Below are 24,224 nucleotides of genomic sequence, written 5' to 3'. Positions count from 1 at the left end.
TATGGAAAATCGGTACCTTCTCAGTTTTTCTGGGAACCTAAAATTGTTCTAAACAAACTTAAAGACTGATAATTTTTTTTTAAATATTTTATTTATTCATTTGACACAGAGAGATCACAAGTAGGCAGAGAGGCAGGCAGAGAGAGAGAGAGGAGGAAGCAGGCTCCCCGCAGAGCAGAGAACCCGATGCGGGACTCGATCCCAGGACCCTGAGATCATGACCTGAGCCGAAGGCAGCGGCTTAACCCACTGAGCCACCCAGGCGCCCAAGACTGATAATTTTTTAAAGGAAGTGAGAATGGGACAGAAAAACCATCTGAATAAATAATAACTGGGAATCTCACAAATTTGATGAAAAAAATCAGCTTGTAGATCCAAGGAGCTTGGCAAAATCCAAGTAAGATCAATACAGCGGACTAACATCTAAGTACATCATAATCAAACTGCAGAAAACCAGAGATAAAGAGAAAATCTTGGAAGTGGCCAGAGGAGAAAAGACACGTTACAAACACGATTATACACAGTGAAGCAGCTACAAATGAGGGTTGACTTCTCATCAGAAACAACAGAGGCTGGGAGACAATGGAGTAACATCTTTAAAGTGCTGGAAGAGGGGGAAAATGGCCAACCCAAATTCTCTATCTGGCAAACACATCCTTCAAGAAATTAAAGTGAAATAACGACATTTTCAGATCGATGACAGGAGAGCGTGTCCAAAACCAGCAGCATGGCAGCGTAAAAATTGCTAAAGAGAGTTCTTTAGGCTGAAGGAAAATGACACCAGATGGAAAGGTAAATCTTTTGAAAGGAATGAAGAACACCAGAAATGGTAACTCTATGGACAGATAAGGGTGCTTTTTCCCTTTACTTTTAACTGACTGTTAAACACCAAAATAAGAACATTTTATTACGGGGTTTTTAATTCATATAGAAGTAAAATATATGACAATATTAGGACCACAGGACATGGAGGATGGAGATAAATGGAATTATATTGTTGCAAGGTTCATATATTCTATTCTGAGTAGACTATGATGAGTTAAGGATGCCTATTTATAATCCCTAGAGCAACCACTTAAAACTTAAAAAGTAAATAAAGATGAAGTATTAGAAGTATTTGACTAATCCAAAAGAAGACAGGAAGGGAGAAACAAGAGGACCAAAAAAGAGATGGGACGAAAGAAGAAAACAAATGGCAAAATGGTAAACCTAATCCTACCATAGAAAGAAAATTACATTAAATAGAAATGGAATCAAAGAAAAGAATAAAGAAGGTAAGATCTAACTATACACTGCCTTCGAGAGCTAAACTTTAAATATAAAGACACAGATGGATAGAATATAAAGGGGTGGGGACAGATATACCACGGAAGCATAAGAAAGCTGTGAACATAAGAAAGCTAATTTAGCTATATCCATGCCAAAGAAAAGAGACTTCAAGATAAGATTATTATCTGAGATTAAAGAGGGATATTTCATAACAATAAAGGCTCAACTGATCAAGAAGACATAATCATAAATGGGTACACACTTAATAAAAGAACTTCAAGATACATAAAGTAAAAATTCACAGAACTAAAAAGAAAAATAGATAAACCTACAATTGTGTTGGTGATTCCCTTTTTTTTTCTTCTTACAATTTTATTTATTTATTTGAAAGTGAGAGCAGGAGCAGGGGCAGAGGGTGGGGGAGGGGGAAAGGCAGGGGGTAAGGGGTGAGAGAGAAGCAGACTGAGCAGGGATATTGATAAGGGGAGGGGCTCGATCCCAGGACCCTGGGATCATGACCTGAGCCTAAAGCAGATGCTTAACCGACTGAGCCACCAAGGCACTCTCCTGTGTTGGTGATTCTTAATATTCCCCTCTCGGTAAGTAAGAACATCTAGAGAAGCATAAGTAAAATTCAAAAAGATTTTAACATTAATGTCAACTACCTTCACCTAACTGACATTTGTAGAAGTATACAGCCAACAATTGCAGAATACGCATTTTTTTTCCAAATGCACATAAATTAGTCACCAAGGTAGACTTTATGCTGGGCCACAAAAAGACCTCCCAAAACAAAACAAAACAAAACTCAGTTTCAAAAGACTGGTATCTTACAGACTATATTCTCTGAACACAACAGAATTAAATTAAAAATTAATAAGATTAAGATACGGGGCTTTATGCATTTAAAGATTAAGTAACAGACTTCTAAATAGCACATGGGTCAAAGAAGAAATCACCAGGAAAATTAGAAATTATTTGGAGCTGAATGGTAAAGAAAATGCAGCATATAAACACTCAGGGGAAGCAGTTGAAGTAGTGCTTTGGGGAAATGTCTATTTTATATGCTTATAGTATAAAGGAAGAAATGATTAGAATCAATCACCTAAATTTCTACCTTAGGAATCAAAAAAACAAAGAACAGATTAAACCCAAAGCAAGTGGAAGAAAGGAAATAATAAATATCAGAATATATATCAATGAGATTAGGGGCACCTGTGTGGCTCATTCAGTTAAGTGTCCAATTCTTGATTTTTGCACAGGTCATGATCTCAGAGTTGCAGGCCTGAGGCCCAGGTTGGGCTCTCTGGGCGTGGAGCCTGCTTAAGATTCTCTCCCTCACCATCTCTGCTCCCCTCCCCTCCACTGTGTGCTTGTGCTCTCTCTCTCAAAAAACAATTTTTTTAATTAAGAAAAATCTGAATTCTAATCAAATCTGGTTTTATTATCAAAAGATTTGTCACCAAAAAACTCTGGGGCTAAAGGATTTCAGTGGTGAATTATAAAAAATATTTAAGGAAGAAGTAATACTAATCTTACACAGACAGATTCAGAAAATAAAGGAAGGAACACTTGCCAACTTGTAGTAACCACCTGAATAATCCTGATACCAAAACCTGAAAGACATTGCAAGAAAAAGAAAAACTGTAGGTAAATATTCTGCATAAACCTCACTATTCATGAGTACAATGTAGCTTAATTATCAGAGCATAGTACACGGTAGGTGCCAAAAACAAAAATTCCAATGTATTACCAAATTGAATCCAGGTGCAGAAGAAAAATACAATATATCATGACCAAGTGGATTTATCTCAGGACATAAGACTGGCTTAACATTTTAAAATCAATGTAATTTCCTGCATTAATAGATTAAAGGAGAAAAGCCATATGAATATCTCGATAGATGCAGAAAAAAGCATTTGGCAAGGTTCAACATCCATTCATGATACAAACCCTCACTCAGTAAATTAGCTGTAGAAGGGAACTTCCTCAACTTAATAAAGAGAAACTATGAAAAACCTATAACTAACATGACACTTAAACTCGAAACATTAAATACTTTCCCCTTAAGATCAGGAATAAGGCAAAGATAGTTCTCTCTACTTCCAGTGCATGTGATAGCAGCGATCCTAGCCATTGCAATAAGGAATACAAAGAAATAAAAGGGACGAAGACTGGGAAGTAAGTACAGCTGTCTATATCTGCAAATGACATGATTGTTAATACAGAAAATGCTTAGAAATGTGCAACTGCTGGAATTAATAAATGAAGTCAATACATAAAATCCATTGTGTTTCTGTATACTAGCAGGAAAGAACTGAAAATGAAATTAAAAATTCTATTACAAGAGCATCAAAAAACATAAAATACTTAGGGATAATTTTTTTAAAAGACTTTTTGATTTATTTGACACAGAGAGAAAGAGAGTACAAGCAGGGGGAGCAGCAGGCAGAGGGAGAGGGAGAAGCAGGCTCCCCGGTGAGCAGGGACCTGAGCCAAAGGCAGATGCTCAAGGGACTGCGCTACCCAGGCACCTCACTTAGGAATAAATTTAACAAAAGACAAGCAATACCTTATCCCTTACACTAAAAATTATAAAACATTGCTGAGAGAAAGCAAAGGAGAGCTAAATAAATGAGGAAATATACTAAGTTCATAGTTTTGGGAGACTCAATATTAGTCTATTATTCTCCCAAATCAGTCAATACAACCCCAATAATCTTTTCAATTTTTTTTAGTAGATATGTATATGAAAATAATGAAATCAGCCTGGGGGAGGGGAAGGAAAAGACAAAGTTGGAGGACACACACTACATGATTTCAGATCTTAATGTCAAGCTGCAATCATGAATCCAGAGTGGTACTAGTTTAAAAGATAGATTAACAGGAGGGAAATAAGCTCACAGATCAGTTGTTAACATTCCCTTCTGGCCTGTGAACTCTATACCTGTATCTGAATCTGTCTGGTTCCTTGCTGCATCTCTGGAGTCTAAAACAGGCCTGAATTAATGAATGAGTATAATGCAACTTAATGATCACAGCATGGTACATAGTAGGTGCTCAGTAAATATTGATTAAATAAGTGCATTTTAAGGAGTGGAGTGGGCATTACCACTCAGCCTTCTCCTAAGGTCGAACTATGTCCCCGTCAGATGTAATTTCTGAAGGTGGAGCAAACACCCCACTTTAACCTACCTCACCCCATGTCTCCTAGTTCTCTTCTTCAGTGTCCTCTCTTCCCTTCACCTTCATCTTCACCATCCAGAAATCGACATTACCAGCTTTCTGATCCATGTTTCACCCTCTCTCACTGCAGACCCTCTAAAATTCAGAAAGCAGATCATGCTAGTGGCTCTAGTGGTGACACCCACAAGCCCACAAGCCACGGGCTTCCCTGGTCTCCTCCAGAACAAAGACGGAGGAAGAGTGAGAGTCAGGGCTAGAGCTGTCCCTTTGGAAAGGGCAACCCAGTGCCCAGGTTTGCCCAAGACAGAGGAGTCTCCTGACACAAAGCACTTCCCATTTGAAAACTGGGATGTTGGTAGGCAAACCTGAAAGGTTGGTCACCGCACCTCCTGGGAATCCTCCCCACAGTGACCTTCACCCTGGAAAGGAAAGTACGAAGGGACTATCCCCTGGCCATGGTGGGGAGCCCCTCCTCCAGGGTGAGCAGCTTTGTCAGGTTTGGTCAAATGTCAAGAGCCAAGATGCCTCCTATCCTCAGTCCCAAAGCAGGGTCTGGAACTCAGTGAGCGCCGGATAAATTGCTGAATGAAGGAACATACTGAAGGAGCAAAGGAGCCCTGCCTTGCAGAACACCCCTACCCCAGGCGGGCTCTTTCCTGCAGCCACAATCCCACACACACAGCACTTCATCCAACCTTGTCATATCCCTGCCCACCCAACGTGGTCCACCAAGCACCAGCCTGTTTCTGCACTACCATTTACATACATTTAAATTATTTTAATAAAAGTAATACATTTTTCTTTTTTAAAGAGAGAGACAGATAGTGACAGAGATGTGATGTGAGGGAGAGGAGGAGCCTGGGAGAAGAGCAAGAAGCCTGACGTGGGACTTGATCCCAGGACCCCGGGGTCACAACCTGAGCCAAAGGCAAACGCTTAACCGACTCAGCTACCCCAGGCCCCCAAACGTAGTACGCTTTTTAAGTTTTTCAATATAGAATGCTACTAAAGAAAAACTCGGTTTTTCCCCACCCTACCTCGCCCTGCCCTGTGTCCCCAAGGAAACCAGCAACCTTTTCTGCTTTTAAACGTGGTGACTTTCACCACAAATCTGATTCATAGGCCGATACCTTCATGTCTTGATTTATGAACTAATTAAGAGCTAGTGAGTCCCTTCAGGAAAAAAATGAAGAAACCTGACCCCTTACTCTCCTGCTCATCTTCAGATCCCCCCGACATTGCCCTGGTTGTAGTATTAGTTCATCCTTCTACTGAGTGTTTCCTCAAGCTCCATGGTCATTGACAATCTTTATTTCTGGTTCTGTCCATGTTAACTACATCTCATACTTTCTACTATGTAAAATGGGGACTTTGCCTCCCTGCACCGTTTTGCCTGTCCCCCACCCCATTCTGATTCTGACAGACCATTACTTTTACATTGCCAAGAGTTAGAGTTATATATGTCCTGTAACCGTAATTGAATCTTTCATGCTTTATCTAGAGAGTAATTCTGATCATTTAAACCCAGTAAACAGCATCTACAACCTTATGATTAGAAATAGATTCTAATTAAAGATCATCATGGATTCATAAAACAAGAAATACGTGTCTTAAAAAACCAGGGAGGAGTTCCGGGAAATGAAAAATCTGATTGCCAAGGTAAAAAAAATATAATTTAAAAGTCTAGAAGCTAGTGCCTTGGGGTGCCTGGGTGGCTCAGTCATTAAGCCTTAAGCATCTGCCTTCAGTTCAGGTCCTGATTCCAGGGTCCTGGAGTCGAGCCCCTTGTGGGGTCATGTAGGGCTTCCTGCTCAGTGGGAAGCCTGCTTCTCCCTCTCCCACCCCCCCTGCTTGTGTTCCTTCTCTCACTGTATCTCTGTCAAATAGATGTAGAAAATTTAAAAAAAAAAAAAAAAAAGAAAAGAGAAAAAGCTAGTGCCAGAAAGTAAGGAAGGCCTTAAATAAACCGGGAGAGGGCGGGTCAGCAGGACACAGATGCCAACCTGAAAGGGCCGTCAGTGGCCAAAGCTGCCTAAAGTACAAAACAAATATACACGAGTCCAGACTGACCTACAGGACTGAATAAATAAATAATTGTGGGGAAAGGATAAATCTTTCTTACAGAATTGTTCCAAGGAACATATGCAGCTACTCTATGCTCCAGATGGAGCTTAATTGTCTCTTCTCCCTTGAATGTGGCTGTAACCGAGTGACTCACCTCCAAAGAATAGACTATGGAAAGGGGGAAAAAATGGTAACTATACAGCAGGCTAATCTGACACACAAACAGTGCTTTAATCAAGTGATCAAGGTGACCGTCACCAGCTGATATCACGCGACAGAAGAGGCCCTTCCCCTTTGTGGTATTCTCCCCCAAGCAACCCACCCCGCTCTAGTCCTGGGGAAAAGTCCCACTTTAGGGGTGTTCTACAAAATATGTAATACTCTTCAAAACTGTCAAAGTGATTAAAAAAAGAAAAGAAAAAAGGCGAAAAACTAGGAAAGACTGAGAAACTGTCCCGGGGAGACTCAGGAGACAGGACTAAACACAGTGCGCTATACTGGTTTGGGCCCTGAAAGGGAAGAAAGATGTTAGTGGAAAACTGTTGAGATTTGAATAAAAAATCTGGACTTTCAGTAATAGTAACGTATGACTGTTCATCTCTTAGTTTTGATGTGCCGTGGGAATGTAAGATGCTAACATTAGAGGAAATTGGGTGAAGGGCATATGGAAACCCCCTTTATTATCCTGTCAGCTTCTCCATAAATCTAAAATTATTCCAAAATAAAAGACTTACTGAAAAAAAAAATCTAGAAGCAGGGGGAACCTGGGTGGTTCAGTCAGATGACTCTTGATGTTAGCTGAGGCCTTGATCTCAGGATTGTGAGTTCAACACCCATGTTGAGCTTCATGTTGGGCATGGAGCCTGCTTTAAAAAATAAATAGGACGCCTGGGTGGCTCAGTGGGTTAAAGCCTCTGCCTTCGGCTCAGGTCATGATCCCAGAGTCCTGGGATCGAGTCCCGCATTGGGCTCTGGGCTCAGCAGGGAAACTGCTTCTCTCTCTCTCTGCCTGCCTCTCTGCCTACTTGTAATCTGTCTCTCTGTCAAATAAATAAATAAAATCTTTAAAAAAATAAATAAATAAAATAAATCTAGAAGCAAAAGTCATGGAATTCTCCAGGATTATAGAGAAAAAAAATTTTTTACAGAGTGGGGGGAAATTGAATCACAAAGGATTGATTCAAGAGACCTAATGTTTGTGTAATGAAATTTCCAGAGAGAAAAGGGAAAATAGAGGCAGGAAAATAGTTAGAAATAATAGAAGACAATTTCCCCAGAGAAAGAACAAGTCTTTAGATTAAAAGTACACACTGAAGGCAGAGCAGAATAAAAAACAAACCAAAAAACCATGCCTAAGGTCTCCTGAGGTCTCAGAAAACCTAACTTTTCCTAGAAATTGAAAACAAATAAACAGATGATCTATAAAGGTGTAAAGATCAAATTAGCATCAGGCTTTTCGGGAGCTAGAAGTTAGGAAACAATGGCCTACAAAATCAGGGCAAATGTTTTTGAACCACCCAAACTAAAAAACAAGCATAGGGTCCAAATAGACTTGTGAGAATAAAGAAGTCTTACTTCCCATGCAATCTTGCTGGAAAAAGTAACCTGAGTTTGTGCTCCTGGAAAACAGAAAAAGGAAGACATGATGTAGTGTTCTCCTTCTCTTAGTTCCAGGAGCTGCACCTCCCAAGGTGTTAGAAATGCAAATTTTCATGCCCTATCCTGACCTATTGAATCAGAAACTTTGGAGGTGGGCTCAGCGATCTGTGTCATTTAACAAGCTGCAGAACCCATGGAGTTGTGGGTTACGCTCTCGAATCTCCTTCAGCTGTCTGATGCACCCACTGCTTGGTTGCTGTGAGTTGCTGCATAAAATGCAGCTGCCCTCTCCTCCTTCCTCTCCCCCCACTCCAGAGTCTTCATGGAACCCCTCTAAAACTTTCTTGCTTAGCTTCCGGAATTCCCCTGCTTTATTCTGGTGGTGGTGATCCACTGGAGGAGTGGTCTTATCCCAGAATCCTTGCCTCAGGCTCTGCTTCAGACTAACACGACCTAATAGCCATGAAACAGTAGAATTAACCCCTAATACACATTTAAAAGAACCTCCAGGGTAATAACTGTTTGCCTAGAAGTATTTCATTTAAATTAGAACAGGAAAACGTGGGCTCTGATAACAGTGTCTTAAAACTGTCTTCAAGAATAAATTGACTTCCAGTTAATAGATTGTACAATTAAGAAGTTAGAAGCTCTTAGTCATACGATAAAGAAGGAGCATGTTTCTTCTATCAGGAAGAAATGGGAAAGATGCCAAGAAACTCCAGGAAAAACACAAAACTGTACCAGAAAATTGTGATTCAATATGAAGTAAACAAAAATGTGGCATGATTCTAATGATTGATAAGTAAGGCAAGAGAAGTATTTGGTCTTAACATTTGAAATACTCTTTTTGGGAGCCTTATTTTCTTTCACTTATATTATGAAAAAAATTCAAACACATGCAGAGGTAGAAGGAATAGCAAATTCAGTTGCATGTACCCATCACTCAGCTTCAGTGGTTATTAAGGTCTGCTCAATCTCAAAATCTAGTCAGTTTTGTATTTTATAGTTGATTTGTCTGAATGAGGATCCGAACAAGGTCTGTGTATTGTATTTAGCTGCTGTGTCTTCTGTGCCTCCCATGGGTTACTCCGCTTTGGATAGCACCAGTTAAGGGACTGAAATGACATTTCCTTCTCTACTGATCCATCACCATCTAAAATCTGCAGGGGTTCTTTTGTTCTTCCTTTAAGGCCAAATCCTTTGTCTTAATCAATATCATCTCCTGAAATAACCATGGGGTTAACTTCAAGTTCATGCTGCCTCAAGCTCTCTCAAATCTTCAGTTTCTTTAGAGGCAGAAGAATTTCCAGGTGCTTTATCTTTAGGTTTTAAAGGACCTTTTCTTGGTGACCCAGTCCATGTAGAAATTTGGGATTCCTCATTCCAGCATAAACAGTGAGACAGGTGTCTACTGTCTAGCAGTCTTCTGGACTTTTCTGTTTACCGAAGTTAATATTAAAAGCTCCCCGAATTAAACATGCTATGGATACTTGAGTGCCAGAGGAAATTAAAGAGACCAAACAATGCTCTAATTAATATATGGACTCCTCAGAAAATCCAGAAAGTCTAGGTTAGGGGCCAAAAGGTTTTTGGAGCTGTAACCACAGAAGACGCCCCTGGGAATGAACCCAGAGGTCCCAGTTTTTGTCATAAGTTGCTCCCTTGACCTGGAGGATTGCCATCCTGCAACCTTACACCTCCAGCCCAACCCAGCCTGCATGCTGGACTTTACCCCTTCCCTCCCCTTTATCAGGTTGTTGATTCTAGGAAGGGCAGGAGGGATAGGTGGGGCTGGAACACAAGATGGAGGGAGTTTGGATCTCAGTTGCCCAAGACTTCTCAGTTACCAATAGGTTGGGCTAGCTTTGGACCCAGGTCAGTCTGGCTCCATATTTTACCCACTTCTTCTCCTTCCCCAATCCTAAAACACTTGGGAGCCGAAAGGAAAAGTCCTAATGGAACTTGGGTGTTCCCTGAGGGGTCCAAAGGGGATTTCCTGGAGTCAGAATGGCCAAGTTTCCTGAAGTTAAACAGTTGACACAGACAAATAACAGACACTCCCAGAAACATGAAACCAACAGCCAACGAACCAACCAACAGTCAACCAACCGACCTACAGCACCACCAACAAAAAATGGTCTTTTCAACAGGTGAGGAAAAATTGGAGAATTATTCAAGTCAATTTCTTCACTCTTGGGGGGGGGGGCTTAAACATTAACCAGCTAGTGTGTGTGTGTGTGTGTGTGTGTGTGTGCGCGTGTGTCTATTTTGAATAACCCAGACACTGAGCCCCCACCCTCAAGGAAACTTCCTGAACATAATCTGCCTGTGAATGATGAAGCCCAGCTGGCAGGCAAGATTTTCATCATGTTCTCCTTGTCCATTCTCATTGCCAGTGCAAGGTCAGGCACAACAGAAACATTCTATGGGTGAATTCCATTTCTGAAAATGAGCCCACTTTCTCTGCCACCTGATCATTCTTCCAGTATTCAGTGATTTTTTTAATTATTAGAAAAGAGAAAACTGTAGTCAGGGAAGGGAATTTACAGGGGAAATTATGCAGGTTGCTTTGTAGAAATATTTTTTAAATGCCTTCCTGGATAAAGTAGGGGAAACAGAGGGAGTAAACAAGCAGCCTTAGAAATCTGCTGAGGAAAAAGCTCTTCATTTCTGAAGGGTGTGTGGGACCCATGCAGACCATGTACTGTATTCAAGGATCTCTAAGGATTCATAGCCCAGAAGTTGGGAAGGGCGCAGACGTTCATGTGGGTCATCAGGAGCATACCTTCAAGCTTCCAGGAATGGGTTCCTTATCATACATATTGAATAGTCCATTCAATATGTACTAACTGAGCACCTATTATGCATCAGAACTTGTTTAAAGTACTGGGGATACTGGGCTTTGCATTCTAGTTGGAAGAGCAGGAAAAAAAAATAAGTAAGATAAAATTAGAAATGCATTTACCCCTTGACCCAATAACCCCCCTTCTGGGACTGTAGCCTAGAGTTCTGCCGCACAGTAAAATGTAGGCATGAGGTTATCCATTGCAGGACTGGTGGTGCTGGACACAACTTTGAATCTTAAACTGTGGGAACATATTATCCATTCAAACCAAAACAAAATAACTTTTAAATTTTAATATACGTTTTATTAGATGGTAATAAACGTGTGATGGGGAAAAATAAAGTAGGGAAGGGGATTACAAATAAAAATATAAAAAATAAAAATATAGAAGGGAAGGGTAATGCAGGGAGGGATGCTCCTATTTTAAATTGATTGTCAGGGAAGGTCTAACAAGGAAGATAACATTTGAGTAACCTGCTCTCTCTCTCTCTCTGCCTGCCTCTCCACCTACTTGTGATTTCTGTCAAATAAATAAATAAAATCTTAAAAAAAAAAAAAACCTGAAGGAGATGAGGATGTATTAGGGAAGTGTTCCAGACAGAGGGAAGAGCAGGTACAAAGGCCCTGGGGTGAGAGCCCATTTGGCATATCTGAAGAGCAGTAAGGAGGCCAGCTGGGTTGGAGTAGAGTGAGCAGGGGGCAGAGTGGGTGCCAGTGTTGCCACCCCAGGCACTCTGAGTCTGAGTGGCTGCAGCTGTGGGTCACCCATGACCCTGGGAGGCTCCCTTTTCATGCTGGCCTCCCCAGTTCATTCAAACATTTCCCCGAATGACACCTGGCCCTTCCCCGAATCTTCTCTGCCTGTGAATATTCATCCTGAAATGGAGGCCCAGAACTGTGCTGGCTTGTGTCCTTGGTGCCCCCACTGCAACCTCCAGCCCACCTGCCCTCTCCACAGTGCTACGGGCTGCCCACCGCTTCCTCCTGGGACCTCTCTTCTGTGCTGGCCCTCCAGACTCAAGCCCTATCTAGGCCTCTGACTGTTTCTTCAAAGTTCCCCTCACTGCCCCTGCTTACCGAGGTTCCCAGGCTCTGTCCCCACCCTCTTCTCTCTCTCCTACCAACTCTCTCTCCTACCAACTCCTTCCCCAGGGCTTCTGAGTACATTTCTCTCTGGAGCCCAGATCCACAGTCCTCTCACTCCCTGGACCCCAGATGTCTCAGGCACCTTGAATTCTACCTACATCCAGAGTTGGGCTTACCACCCACTGATCACCCGTCTGCCCCCCAGACAAGTTCGAGCTGGTCCTTTGGATGCCCTTCCTCTCCCAGACAGCACCAACCGTCCTCCCTGCCTGCACCTTCCATTTGTGCCCACCTGAGCAAGGACAAGCTCCTCCTGTTTCCCGCTGCCTCCCTAGCACCTTGCACACAGTGAGCTCTCCATAAGTAAACTTTAATAAATGACCGGACAGTCTCCTCCACTGTTTCTGGGTTCTGAATCTGCTCCCCTCTCCCAGGCTCAATGGCCACCCCCCAGACCCCCACCTCTTCAAACCCAGGGCAGTGGGGGAGACCCTGTTTTGTCTGGTGCGCTGAGGCAAGGGCTCTCAGCAGAGGGTGATCCCTCCCTCCCCACCCCCAGGGCGCCTGATCAAATGCGTGCCACCAGTTTAGTGTGAGTTCTAGATAAACAAGTAGTTTTTCCATGTAGCTATGTCCCCTACACTGTGTGTCTTTCTTATATACTTATAATAGAAAGTTATTTCTTGCTTATCTGAAATCCAGCTTCCGTGGGGCAATCCTTTATTTCTGTTAGCTAAATCTGGCAGCCATATCCCTAGGTGACATTTGGCAAAGTCAGAAGACATTTTTGGTTGTCTCAGCTGGAGGGGTGGTACTACTGGTCTTTGGTGGGCAGAGGTCAGGGAGCTGTCAAACACCCTCCAGTGCATAGGAGAGTTCCCCACAACCAAGAATTATCCAGACCAAAGTGCACCTCTCCCTAGGCATACCCAGGGCACACAGAACTCCCGCCCCACCTCCACCCCTAACCACCCGCCTTGCCCCCACATCCCCAGACCATTAAAAGACGTGGAGAGAGACTCATGGTCCTGTCTCACAACCAATGCCAAGTTACAAAGTTAATGGGAAAAACAGGATATGAAGTCGTGTTCTCTCTCAGCACTGCGCAGGCGGATCTAGGCACCAAAAAATTCAATGAAGGGAAAATGTAAAATGTCAAGGTGGTTACCTCAGGCCATAGAAATATTTCTTCCTCTCTCCTTTTCTCTTTTTCCTTTCCCACACGTCTCTAGAGAATCATGTTTGTAAAATACTTAACAGTTTTTAAACTTTTCATTCCTTAAATAATGCATGAGAACCTTCTCCTTGTATTAGAAGACACGGGGAAGAGTACAGCAAGGCCAGTGTCCTCGGACCAGCGCCTCCGGTCTGGGCCCAAGGCCTCTGGGGACAACTGTTCCTGCAGGGCTAAGGCGGAGCCTTAGAATCAGGAGGGACCTGATTCTGACTCTGGCCTTGAACTGGCATTGAAAAATGCATCCTACTAGGTGCTGCCAGATTGTTTTAGAGGTAGCTGTGTCCTTTTACTCTGCCACCAACAGGATCGGACAGAGTCGGTGTGAGCCAGCACTTGACCCCAGACTTGAAAATCCTGGCCAGGGGCGCCTGGGTGACTCAGTCTAAGCGTCTGCCGTAGTCTCAGGTCATGATCTCCAGGGTGCTGGGATGGAGTTCCATGTCGGGCTCCCTGATGAGCGGGGAGCCTGCTTCTCCTACCTGCCACTCCCCCTGGTTTTACTCACTCTCTGTCTCTGACAAATAAATAAATAAAATCTTAGAAAAAGAAAGAAAGAAAGTAAGTGCTGGCCAATCTGATGGGTGAAAAGTATAATCTCATTGTTTTACTTTGCACTTCCCTTATTACAACTATTTTTTTCAGTTTTATCGAGATAAAATCACCATATAACACTGTGTAAATTTAAGGTGTACAGTGTAATGATTTGATACACACATATGTTGGGAAATGATCACCACTCTAAAATTAGTTAACAATCCATCACTCACATAGCTATCTACCCTGTGAGTGTGGATATGTGTGATGAGAACTTCTAAGATCTGTGCTGAGCAATTTGCAAGTGTGCCACACAGTATCGTAAGCTACAGTCACCGCGGTGAACATGATCATCTTATAACTGAGGGTTTGGCCACCTTCACCCACTTCCTCCACCCCTGAGCTTCTTTTTCCTTTTTTTAAAGATCCTACATATAAGATCACACACTAGGGGCACCTGGCTGGCTCATTTAGTAGAGCTTGTGACTCTAGATCTAGGGGTTGTGAGTTCGAGCCCCACGTTGGGTGTAGAGATGACTTAAATATAATATCTTTATTTTTTAAAAAGATTTTATTGATTTATTGGACAGAGAGAGCACAAGCAGGGGGAGAGACAGAGGGAGAAGCAGACTTCCCACTGAGCAGGAAACCCAATGCAGGGCTCAATCTCAGGACCCTGGGATCCCAGGATGCTTAACTGACTGAGCCACCCAGGCGCCGCAAAAAATATAATCTTCAGAAAAAAAAAAAGATCTAAGATCACACAATATTTTTTCCCTCTGACCTCCTTCACTTAGTATAATGCCTGCAAGTTCGATCCGTGTTGCAAATGGTAGCATTTCCTTCCCTTGGTTGAAATGTATATACATTTCCTTATCCATTCATTCATCAGCCACCACTTGGGTTGGTTCCATGGCTTGGCTATTGTAAATAAAGTTGCAATAAACATGGGCTAAGGATATCTCCTTGAGACAGTGACTTCACTTCCTTTGGATCTATTTCCAGCAGTGGTTCCCTTTTCTCCACATCCTTGCCAGCATGTATTTCTTGTCTTTTTGATAATAGCCATTCTAACAGGTGTGAGGTGATGCTTTTGTCTCGTTGTGGTTTCGATTTGCATTCCTCTGATGATGCACGATGCTGAGCATCTTTTCATGTGTCCATTGGCCATTTGTTTATCACCTTGAAAAAAATGTTACTACTGAAACTGGATATCTTCAGGTGTTCCTCTTTATGTTTAAATTAATGAAAAATTTAATCAATATGCATGCACATCTTACGACATTCAGAAAGGGTGGTCCGTGAAAAGCCAACCTCCTTTCCATGTCTGAAGCCCTGCTTTGCAGTCTCCTGTCCAGAGACCACATCCAGAAGCAGTGTCTGGGATTTCCTTCCAGAGATATTCAGTGCAAGTGTAATTGCTCACATATATAATCTTCTTCTCTAGTTTCTGCACAAAACATAACATTTTTCCATACTGTTCTGCACTTGGCTCTTTCCTTTTTTAATCTGGAAAGTGATTCATTCCCCTACACATAGAGCCATTTCATTCTTGTTCATGATTTCATAGTAGCCCATCTGATGGATAGATTACAACTCATTTAAACAATCCCCTAGTGCTGGGGGCGCCTGGGTGGCTCAGCCGGTTAAGCGTCTACTTTGGGCTTGGGTCCTCAACCTGGAGTTCTGGGATCCAGTCCCCGTGTTGGGCTCTGTGCTCGGCAGGGAGTCTGCTTCTCCCTCTGCCTCTACCTGCGCACCCCCACCCCCGCTGCTTGTGCTTATTCTCTTTCTCTCTCAAATAAACAAAATCTTGAAACAGTTTCCTAGTGTTGGACACTTTGGGGGAATCCAGTCTTCTGCTACAATGCATGTTCTTGTGCATAGGCAGTTTTTCACTTAGAGGAATATATTTGTAGATAATTTGCCAGAAATGGAATAGTAAGGTCACAGGGCAAGATTAAAGCATTTATGTTTGTAACCAAATTGTGTGCTGTATCAGTTTGCTGATTATGTCATTTCTTGATTGTAAAGAAACTTATTTTTTAATTCACAGAAAAAATGTAGCATAATCGTTGTCTCTGATGATCAGAAACCATGATTTATAAAACATCTACTGCATGTCAGGAACTTGACACCTAGTGCTAAAAGCACTAGAGACCTAGCAGGAACAGTGAAGTAAGCCTTTTGTTTAAGGCACCCATGATGTAAGGAGCAGAGCCAGAAATCAAACCTTGGCCTGTCCGGCTCCCTCCCCCAGGCCTGGACCCTGGAATGAGGAACTACTTTCTAACATGGCTCACAGTGATGTCACGTGACAGGTGTCCAGCGGGAGGCCTGAACCACCCTGCGACTGGGAACATAGATCCAGGAACACAGGACAGGTCATGGGGGGTGGGGGTGCAGAAGGAATAAATTTGCTGATGAAAAGTAAAAAGGATGGCCTAAACTCAGACTCTGGGGCCAGACCATCTGGATTTGAATCTTCTGTCACTTCCTAGCTCTGTGACCTCTCTTTTCATATGCAAAATATAAACTCTGATTCATACTTGTTGTGAAAATTCAATGCCTTAAAGAATGTTAAAAAAAAAAAAAAAGAAAGGGGGGGTGCCTGGGTGGCTCAGTAGGTTAAGCCTCTACCTTTGGCTCAGGTCATGATCTCAAGGTCCTGGGATCGAGCCCCACATTGGGTTCTCTGCTCAGCAGGGACCCTGCTTCCTCCTCTCTGTCTCTCTGCATACTTCTGATCTCTATCTGTCAAATAAATAAACAAAATCTTTAAAAAAAAAAGGAAAGAAGAAAAACACCCTAAACTTTGCAGGCATTTGAAAGCATTAGCCATGTATTAGTAAAGAACTAAATTGTGTTTAAAGGTATTTTAATTGGTAATCTTTGCCTTTGTGTTGTTTACAAATTTAATTTGGGTCCCACTGGCATTGATGGGATCCATTTAGCCCAAGGGGACGGGAGGTAACGTCATAATGTCCCGGTTTGCAGGGACCACATGTAAGGGTTTGATCAGAGCATTGCCAGGCCCATCTGGCCGCACAGCAGCTGAGAGAGTTCCCAGAAGTTTAAATATTTTGCCAAAAAATAATTGTTTAAAAGTGTTGAAATGCTGTCATGCCAACGGAGTTTTCTCGAAGTTAACACTGATTTAGCTCTTACTATGTGCCAAGCACTGTTAGAAGTCTCTCGTGGAATCCTCACAGCTAGCCTAGCGGGGAAGTATTCTTATTATCCCCCTTTGACAGGTGAGGAAACCCTGACAGAACTTTAAGCCATTTGCCCAAGGCCATCCCATCTGATATGTGCGCCAGGCTCCAGGAGACCAGAGCCTGTTCTCTCTGAGCATCTGCCTCTCTCAATGGGCAACTGGATCGAGAATCAAGTTGTTGTCCTCTCAATCACAGCGCTCTTTTGAAATGAAATCTATCGAAACCCTCACACCTCCCCAAGCCTGAACAGCTCTGATGTCAGACCAGAGGGGACCGGGAGCCATGGAGGGTTCCTAACCTGGGGCATGACACATTAACTTACATTTTAGGAAGGAGCAAGAATGCCCCTGACAGGTGAGGAGAGAGAGACCACTGTGCCCTAGGGAAAATATTTGTGGCAGGTGTGTGAGGGGAGGGAGGGGGATGGGGCAGGGGCTCTAGGTCAAAGCTGTGGGCAGAGCCAGGTAAGGTCCTTGGACTGTCCTCTCTGGGACTACTGGAATCCTCCTAAGGCCCTTATCCAGCAAGAGGTACTTCAATGATGTAAATTAAATGTCTATAGTCACAAGGGGCTATTGAAGCCTTGAAATGCGGCTTTTTGAAATTGACAAGTGCTGCAAATAGAAAATACATGTTGGATTTCAAAGGCTTAATGAAAAAAGCAAAACATCTAGATAATTTTCATATGAATTACATGTTGAAGTGATAACATTTTTGGATAGGTGGGGTAAATTAAAAATATTAAAATTAACATCAACTGTTCCTTTCTCCCCCCTTCTTTTAACTGGCTACCAGAATTTCAAACTTGAAATTCTGTCTGCGCTCACATTACATTTCTGCTGGACAGGGCTGGTGCATAGCATTCCTCCAGGCACCTGCCTCTCTTGCCTTTCACGAGAAGTTGTGGCGGTGTCTGGTGAGGACTGGGCAGGCAGAGGCGCACACCACCGCGCTCGTTAATCTGACACGCAGTCAGAGGCTGAGGCCGCCCTTGACCTGTCTGGGTCCGCTGTGCTCTGCCGCCCTCTACTGGCTGCTCTTCCAAGCTGTCCTGCTCTTCAATGACCTTTCATCGTTGGAGGTGGGATTGGACTTGGTATCTTGAAATACTTTGTGGTCCCAAAACCATTTATCGCATTCACGTACTATCCTGTTTTGATTTTAGTCTTGATTTTAATTCAAAGTCACTTTACATAAAGAATTTAAGAAATGTCCTGTTCCCCAGTTACTATCTTCTCAACGGGTCTCAATACAATTAAGATATCTCAGGTAAGTTCTTCTCCAACTGTGGCTTCTGGATGAGGGAAAATTATCGATATTGTGTAACCCTTTAAATTCCTGGATGTTAATACGTAATTTTCTTGAGGGGGGTATATTTCCAGTCTGGTCTTAGAAGACCTTGGTTGGTAAAATGGGTTAATATTATAGTAAGCAGGTTAAACTGCATCATGGGAATTATGGGGCAAAAATGTATAATGTATATGAAGTACTTAGCATAGTGCTTGGTACATTATAAGCTGAACATATTCAGCTATTAGTATATAAAATTGCTTGCTGTTTACATAAGCGGAAATCTTTTACAAGTGTTGTGGCTAGAAGCTTGTACCCTGCAGGCTAGGACTTTGGTTCAGACCCTTCTTTTTTTTCTCTTCTTCTTCTTCTTCTTCTTTTTTTTTTTTTTTTGCAGGCCCTTTTTGATGAGTAAACAAGGGGTCATGGGAAGGAAGGATTTCAGCAGATCCCTAAGCTAGGAAAACACCCAGCTGGTATGGGGTCTTCCTGGAAAACCACCTAAATCAAACCTAAGTCAGCTTGGCCAACGAGGGCAAGGAGTGTTAGTGGGAAGGGTCATGGATCCAATCCAAGGGAGCTCTGGATTTGTCAGGGTGCATGAAGGCATTCTCGGGGTTATGCACAATAAAAACGTAAGTTTAAGGAGAGACTGAAATAATATAAAAGGTGCAGCTGTTTGAGAAAAGTGTGTTTGTGTATTTTGTTTTAAAGATTTTTTATTTATTTGTTTGACAGAGAGAGACACAGTGAGAGAGGGAACACAAGCGGGGGAGTGGGAGAGGGAGAAGCAGGCTTCCCACCCAGCAGAGAGCCCAACGCAGGGCTCAATCCCAGGACCCCGGGATCACAGCCCGAGCCGAAGGCAGGCACCTAACAAGTGAGCTACCCAGGCACCCTGTGTTTGTGTATTTTTAAAGTGGATAATTGTGGGTATCAAATCACTGTAGCATTTATCTTCCTATGGATACATTCAAAAGAATGACTAACTGCTATATTTTAAGGTGTTGACATTATGAGAGTGCTGGAAATTATAGTCTCTGTGAGTTTATTTAAACTTCTGGTGAAAACTTCTACCTATGTTAAAGTTCTACGCAACTCGAAATGTACAAAGGAAAACCGCATCCTTTAAATTCTTGTAGGGAGGATGGGAGCACACAATTTTGAAGACCGGGTCTAGGTTGCACACTCAGGAGTGGAAGGGCTGAGGTTTGTGGATGTACAATCCAGGTTCTTCGAGGGTACTGAACTTTCCAAAGCAGCTGGACTAATTGACATCCCCACCCCGAGCCTCCTCCCCTTTCCCGGGCTGGCCCCTAGCAATGGAGATGAATCCTATTGCTGAGACTCCTCCCCCATGCTCCATGACTGTGTGGAGGTCTGCAACATTCTGGAAGACCAATGTCTTCCTGGGATGACATTGTCATCCATGTCTTTCTGGGAAAGTATAAGGCTAAGTGGAGGTGACTTGCTGCCAGAACTCCAGGGCTCCCGAGCCTGTCAGATCAGGGTCTGGAGAACTAGATCAGAAGGTTCTAATGGCTTCTCTCTACAAAAGCCCAGAGTAGGCATCTCATAGAAGGAGCCCTCTCTGCTCACAGCCAGCCGTGTCATACCCTAGGCCTGGCTCCTGCCCCTGAGCCTTGATGGCTACAAGCCGGCTCTTGGCTCCTGCCTTCCTCCTTTGTCTCCAAGCTAACTAGCCACCTGTTCGCACAGCCTTGCTGTGGGCAGGAAACGGGGCTGTTGGTAGGACTGACTTGTTACCGTCTCATTCCTATCCTCCCCTCACTCCAAATGGAGTCACAGTAAATTTTGATGTGTGGGTTTCACTAGTCAAATCTGGGGGAGCCAGCCTCCTGCCTCTTGTTTGGGGAGCACGCCCATCTAAAGCTGTGTGCTTTCGTACATTCTCAGCCCCTGGAATTTGACTACCAAAGATGCCCATTTGGTTAGCGTATCAGTTGAAGGGTAAGGAGTACCCGCTGGGAAGAGCAACCGGCCCCACTCCTTTGTGGAAAAGAGGTCTACCAAAGTGCTGTAGTTACAGACTGTAGCCGCCAGAGGGCAAAGTAAGCAAAGCTTTGGGAGAGCCAATTTGGGAATGGTGGAATTTCCACTTTCTGAAGTCAGACTAGAGAGGGTCTCTGGATACTTCGTGTTTCCCCTTCTTGAACTGGATTTGGTAAACCCTCTCAGGAAGGGTCTAGCCCGCGTTCCTTACCTGCCCGCCACGTCCTTCCTGGTCCCTGTTACAGCTGTTCTTGGGCCCCACCTCTCCAGACCTGACACTGGTCCCAGGCCATCAGAGGAAGCCTGATGGGTTGAGGCTCTCGTGGCTTTTTTCTGTCCCATGGCTATATCTTTCTGCTTCAGCAGTTTTTGTTTTCTTTTGTTTTGTTTTTTTAATTTAATGCTTCAGCAGTCTTGTCTTTGGCCCAATTATTTCCACATCTTCCATTTAAGGGACTTTTTTCTCCACCCTATACATTACAGTAGTATGGTCCTTTTACCAGTAGTCAAATTGTGTGAGAAAGAAAAGTACCAGTGTGGGGGCGCCTGGGTGGCCCGGTTTGTTGAGCTCCCAACTCTCGGTTTCAGTTCAGGTGATGATCTCAGAGTCTTGGGATCAAGCCGGCATCTGGCTCTCTTCATAGCGTGGAGCCCTTTTGAGATTCTTTCCCTCTGCCCCCTCCCTCTCTTCCCCAACTTGCGCAAGCACAGACTCTCTTTCTCTCTCTCTCTATTTCTCTCTCAAATAAACAAGTCTCTAAAAAAAGGAAAGAAAGATGCTAGTGTGTTCTGGTCTTCCACAAAGATCAGCCGAGTGAGCCCACCTGTTAGTGTTGGGAAGCATTCAGCGAGAGAACTCCCCTTACCCAAAAACATGGAAGATGGAGGCAAACCTAAATGCCAAGTTATCTGTGCTAAAAGCAATGCTACTCTGCCCCACGTAACAGACAGTTTCCATGTGCTGGCAACTATATTGAGTGTTTTAAGCTACCATTTAATGGGATCACAGAAATCCTATGAGGGCAGTGATTGTTTCTCCTCTTTCCAGATGAAGAATCTGAGCTTCAGGAAGGTTAAGCAGGTTTGCCTGAGATCACAAAGCTAGTAAGTGGCAGAACTGGAAAATGAAACCGATGGGGCTTGCTTCATTATTTCCCCGGTGCCCCCTCACCTCCGATCCAGCTTACATTCCCTCCTGGTGTGGCACAAGCATCCTTCTTGGCACCTGTGCTTCATGAGGACACCATGTGTGTGACATTGCAAATGCTCATCTGTCCATCACAATCTATCCCACCGCCTAAGGAAAGATCTGAGGAAATGTGCCCCAATATGTTTATACTGCTTAACTAGAGCACTGTTTTTATATTCTTGATTCTTTTCCAAGTTTTTTACTAATGTATTTTAGTTTTTGAATCAGAAAACTATTTTCAGCATGGGGGAGGTCCTTCTTCTGCCCCCAGAAGCTTCAGCCCATTCATTCTGCCTGAGGTGTCTCTTGGTCCAGCAAACACCTGAGTGTCTTGTGAGCCTTAGTGCAAGGACTGGGTCTCTGTGACATCCTTTCAAACACTCTGCCCCCTCAGTACTCTATGGTCCCCATGATCTGGTATGATGCTTATTATCTGTAATCCCCACCTCACCTACAGATTTGAGCAGGGGTTCAGTTAGATTCATCAGTTTCCCCAGGACTTGGCAAAAGCTGCAGATCCATATACTAGCTAAAGCTAATTGAGCACTTACTATGTTTTAGGTGCTTTATTCTGTGCTAAGCATTTTGCCTCTATTAATTCATTTAATCTCACTGTCCCATGAGGTAGGTTTACTACTATTTTCATTCATTTTTTAAAAGATTTTTATTTATTTATTTGGCAGAGAGAGAGCTACAGCAGGAACACAAACAAGGGGAGTGGGAGAGGAGGAGCAGGCTTCCCGCCAAGCAGGGACCCCAACATGGGGTTCAACCTCAGGACCCTGGGATCATGACCTGAGCTAAAGGCAGATGCTTAATGACTGAGCCACCCAGGCACCCCTATTTTTCATTCATTTTACAGATGAGGAAATTTATGCAGAGCTAACTAGCTGGAGGTCATGGAGCTAGAAAATAACCATACCAGGGATGTGTACCCAGGCTGTCTGGCTCCAATCCATGACCTTAAACATTATGCTATACTGAAAAGATGCTTGGGAAAGTTTTGCTGGATTAGGAAACCTGGAATTTCTCCAAAGTGTCATTCCATGTGAAAAGTGTTTTGACTGACCCCAAAGACAGGGGTTTAACTCCATACCCCAACCTCCCCTGTGGCTCTACTGACCACACAGGCAGTTTGTTCAGAAAAACGTGAACAAAATAAAATGATTGCTCTCACTGAGCTCACTGAGTTCACCCCTATTCATTCCCTGGACCCCACAGGCCATAGAAGAGGAAGGACGTGTGAATGTGGAAGATGGGTTGTGATGGTCTGACTTTCCTGGCCTGAGGACAGCAGCAACAATCCTGAATTCCTCTGGATGGGTCTCTTCCACCCGTCTGGAGTGGATCTGGGACAGAATGGGGTCCTAGGATCTCAACCGAGCATGATGAAATTTAACTCTGAGTTTCCCAAGGCCCCCAGACAAACAGAGAAACAAGACCAGTATGTAACACTCCACGTGAGCTATCTTCGGTTCATTAAGTCCATGAGCAGTTACTGATTACCATGCTCTGCTGATCTCTGCGCCCAGTCCCAAGGAAACAAGAAGTCAGGCACCATGGATCTCTGCAGTCAAAAGGACTCCAGCAGCACTGTCCAGAGGAAATGTAAGAACCACAAATGGAAGCCACATATGCGATTCTAGTTTTTCTAACAGCCACATGAAAAAAAACACCAAAAGAAACAGGTGAACTTATTTTAATAGCCTGTTTTAACTCAATATACATAAAATGTTATTGTCTCAACATGTAATCAATATAAAACTGATTAAGGAAATATTCTTTTTTTTTTTTAATACTTTGAAATCTGGTGTTTATTGTATCCTTCCAACACTTTCCACTCTGACCAGTCACAAGTCCAGTGCTCGGTAGCCCTGTGAGGTCAGTGGCTACTGTATGGGACAGTATGGATTTATAATCTAAGAAAATAAACTTTTCTTTTTCTTCAGCTTTCAGAAGGAAGGGTTATGGCATTTGGTGCTGGAGGCTGGGACATTCACATTGTTTCACAAGTGATCCCTTGCATTTCTTTTTCTTTTCAATTTGTTTTTAAGTTCACAAGTAGTGAATAAATTTTTATTATAAGGGAAGCAATCAAGTAAGTTGCCCCTTAACCCTCCCTCAATACTGTTCCATTCCCAGAAGTAGGCTTATCTAGCCCTTGGCTATAGATTCTTCTATGTTTTTACATGCATGTATGTCTTATTTTATTGTGCAAAAATATCACACAGTCCATATTGTTCTGCAACTTGGTTTTCTGACACAGCAGTATTTCTCAGTGCTCTTTTCACGTGCATATGTTGAATCACCTCATTCTCTTCAATGATTGCATGATATCCCATGGCCATTTATTTCTCTGTTGAATGGCCTTTGGCTGTTTCTAATGTGTTTTTTCATTATTAGTAATACAGCTATCATGAGCATTCCTGCCCTTTCATTCTTGTACATTGGTGTAGGTGTTTTTCTGGAGGAGATAAAAAGGAGTGTATTTGCTGGGAAATCCACATCTTAAGTGACAGCAGGTACCATCAAGCTGCCCTCTCCAAAGAAGTTCAATTCATACCCCTTCCCCCCGACTCAGTGTGAGGTTTTCTTACAACCTTCTGTCATACACCAGATCTGATTGGTATTGTAAGGGGGGGTATCAGATTTAGTAGTGATACCAAAGCAGCAAAAGAATTTTTTTGAGATTAA

The 24,224-nt window shown here is 43.1% G+C and overlaps 1 long non-coding RNA gene across 2 annotated transcripts; it reads left to right on the top strand.

The window, feature by feature from the left end:
- The first annotated feature begins 9,936 nt into the window (after positions 1–9,936).
- Positions 9,937–23,272, top strand: LOC116599111. 2 transcript variants are annotated; one of them, XR_004289246.1, is made up of 3 exons: positions 9,937–10,268; positions 21,390–21,445; positions 22,752–23,272. It is a non-coding gene; the product is annotated as an uncharacterized LOC116599111 (long non-coding RNA). The 2 variants fall into 2 exon arrangements; XR_004289247.1 differs by lacking the exon at positions 9,937–10,268 and adding an exon at positions 19,471–19,537.
- The last annotated feature ends 952 nt before the right edge of the window (positions 23,273–24,224 follow it).

This window comes from Mustela erminea, chromosome 9 (assembly GCF_009829155.1).
Source record: "Mustela erminea isolate mMusErm1 chromosome 9, mMusErm1.Pri, whole genome shotgun sequence".
In the NCBI taxonomy this organism is placed as follows: Eukaryota; Metazoa; Chordata; class Mammalia; order Carnivora; family Mustelidae; genus Mustela; species Mustela erminea.
The sequence above is the reverse complement of the archived record's forward strand: the minus strand, read 5'-3'. Positions and strand labels throughout refer to the sequence as shown.